A 3,461-nucleotide genomic window follows, 5' to 3' on the forward strand; every position below is an offset into this window, starting at 1 on the left:
TACACTACCACATACCCCCCCCCCCCCCAATGGCACAGCGGTATGTCTGCGGACTTACAACGCTAGAAACCGGGTTTCGATACCCGTGGTGGGCAGAGCACAGATAGCCCGTTGTGTAGCTTTGTGCTCAATTCCAAATAAACAAACATACCACATAATATAATGTAAAGAATGCGTGCATCAAACACTCATTTCTTCTGTGTTTTTTTTTATTATTTAGAACGAAACAATACAGTTTCATCATCAACCTAAATATTTTGGTTTATTGTTGCTTGTGTACGTCACACTTCGTAACTAATCTTAAACTACACGATTAAAGCACGTGCAACGTGGAGTTCAAGATTTAAGGTCGCGAACGAGGAAAGCGTGTACCGCGCCTGCGTGCGATGAGTGCCGTATATTTTTCTGTTTTAACTCAAGCTTTTCAAAACTTTTCTATCAACAAACTGAAGCCGTTTGATGATTGGTTAACCGTTCACAGCTTCTACTCGAACGAAAGCCTGTCTCTGCTATGGTTTTCGATAAATATCAGTTCAAGTAGGTAACGGTCAGTCGCCTTCTCACCGCGCATTATAAAAAGACGAAACGCTGATTCTTGAGTTACAGACGAACGCCGATACAGAAGCTGTCTAATACGTACTCTTCTTCTCCAGTTGAAAGGTAAGAATTGTAGTGCCATCTAGTTTCACGAAAAGTAACTAAGCAAAATCTATGAAGGGATTTTCTTTACATATATATAATCTTCGTTAAAGTTTGGCTAGCCTAACTTTGTTTTGAAAACAATTTTGTGTCGACTTTACATAAGGATATTTAATGTTAGGTGATTATTTAGTAGCCGTCATATGTTCTATCAAAGTTCAGCTAGTTTATCATCGTATGTCTATGCAAGAGCGTTGGATGTCTTTTTGATACTAATGGTTCTTGAAGAGTTATTTATAAAGGAGTGTTGGATGCCTGATTGATGTTAATGGTTACTGAAATGTTCCGTATGAATTCAGGTCAAAGTTCATGCATAGTTATTTTTAATTAAAACCGCTGACCAGAATAAAGACAATTAGTGAATAGTACCCGACGTTAACAAAACCTACAGTTATATAGTAACCGTTTAACAAAACCTACAGTTTTACAGTAACCGTTTAACAAAACCTACAGTTATACAGTAACCGTTTAACAAAACCTACAGTTATACAGTAACCGTTTAACAAAACCTACAGTTATACAGTAACCGTTTAACAAAACCTACAGTTATACAGTAACCGTTTAACAAAATCTACAGTTTTACAGTAACCGTTTAACAAAACCTACAGTTATACAGTAACCGTTTAACAAAACCTACAGTTATACAGTAACCGTTTAACAAAACCTACACTTATAAAGCCCCCAGCTTAATTTACGATGTTGCGGTTTCAAGTTAAGCACAAATCTACACAATGGGCTATCTGTGCTCTGCCCACCACGGGTATCGAAACCCAGTCTCTAGCGTTGTAATTCTGCAGACATACCACTGTGCCACTGGGGGGGCTTGGGTAAAGGAATTCGAACCCGCGATCCGTAGATTGCAAATCGAAAACCACTAATTAATGCTAGGACTACTAAAATTTTGGATATTTAGCTTTTCGTTTTGTTGAATTAGCTTAATTATTACGTTACTAACGTAGACTTTTGGAATAACATTAATAAATGATTTATTATTTTATTTTATACAGAAAAAAAAAATATGTTGTCATAACAATTAAATATAACATAATATGATTTACCTTTCTTTTCCAGATATAAAAATGAAGCCTGACATTCTACTAACAGTATTCATAATTACTTTGATCGCCACCAGGGGACTTGGTAAAGTTTATGATCGTTGCGAACTAGCACGTGAACTTCATGAAGTCCACAAGTTTCCACAAGCGGATATTTCAAAATGTAAGAGCCTGTTTCCTCTCCGAGGTTTTACACTTGAAGTTTGTGGTGAATTTGATCAATTTTACATGACTTCTTTTGACAATCTCCCCAGTGGCACAGCGCTAGAAACCGGGTTTCGATACCCGTGGTGGGCAGAGCACAGAAAGCCCATTGTGTAGCTTTGTGCTTAATTACAAACAAAATCTTTTGGAAAAAGTTTTCTTTTTTGTTTAAGCGCAAGCATACACCATGGCTATTGTAGGGATCGAGCCCCGAACTTTAGTTGTAGGCTTACCGCTGAGTCAAGCTGGAAGGGAAAATTAAGTCGCTGTGGAGGTCATAGTTCGTTGTGTGAAACGTTGTTACTCTCGCAAGGAATCACTAAGTGTCTCTGTACGATATTATGCTTACTCAAAGGCGTGTTAATTCAGATTGTTTGTTTTCGAAAATATGATCGTGTATTTTAGAAGAAAATACAAGTTAACATAAGTGTTTTTTTACACGATTCTCTCGACGTAAACTTATAAATCTTAAAATGTAATTAAACACGCACAAAGACAAAACATGCTGAAAAAAATGACAAAACATATATATATATATATATATTTAACATAACTTAGTAATCAGAGTTCGGTGTAATCGTCCAAATAGTTAGCTTTTTATTCTTATGCTATTGTTCCCCCCAGTAAATAATCAAATTAATTGAGTCACTGTTATGATGTTTTTAAAACTGAATAACAATTTCTAGAAACGTGGAGAAGCAATCAAAATTCATGGCAAAGCAGTTATTATTATTTCCTGCCTGTAAATTACTTGTGTGATACAAGCTCTAGAATCCAGATGGTTTATTGACCGAACGATAGGTGTCACTACTAAACAAAGCCCTCTATGTAACATATTAATCGCATAGCAATAAAACGTAAACATTGGTTGACACGTTAATTTACATTTTGTGTCTGTTTTAGTTGACGGGACACAAATGTCTTGCGTTCATCTTGCCTCATGTGAAAAAAGCTTATCTCATAAACGCAAAACTACACAAAAGGTTACTGTCCACCGAAGGGAATCGAATCTCGAATTTTAGTGTGGTAAATCCGTAAAACTTACCGCTGACCCATCGGAGGACCGCATTTTATGAAAATTAGTTTGCGTTAATAAGCAACTGTAGCATAAGTTTATGTTTCGAACGTTCTTAGGGAAGTTACACCCATAATATCGCTTTTGTAATCCCTGAGGTCCATTAGTAATTTTTATATATATATCCTTTGTTCGTGAGGTCCATTAGTAACTTGTATATATATATCCTTTGTTCGTGAGGTCCATTAGTAACTTGTATATATATATCCTTTGTTCGTGAGGTCCATTAGTAATTTATATATATATATCCTTTGTTCGGGAGGTCCATTAGTAACTTGTATATATATCCTTTGTTCGGGAGGTCAATTAGTAACTTGTATATATATATCCTTTGTTCGGGAGGTCTATTAGTAACTTGTATATATATATCCTTTGTTCGGGAGGTCCATTAGTAACTTGTATATATATATCCTTTGTTCGGGAGGTCT

This window comes from Limulus polyphemus, unplaced genomic scaffold (genome assembly GCF_000517525.1).
Source record: "Limulus polyphemus unplaced genomic scaffold, Limulus_polyphemus-2.1.2 Scaffold2372, whole genome shotgun sequence".
NCBI classification, from domain to species: Eukaryota; Metazoa; Arthropoda; class Merostomata; order Xiphosura; family Limulidae; genus Limulus; species Limulus polyphemus.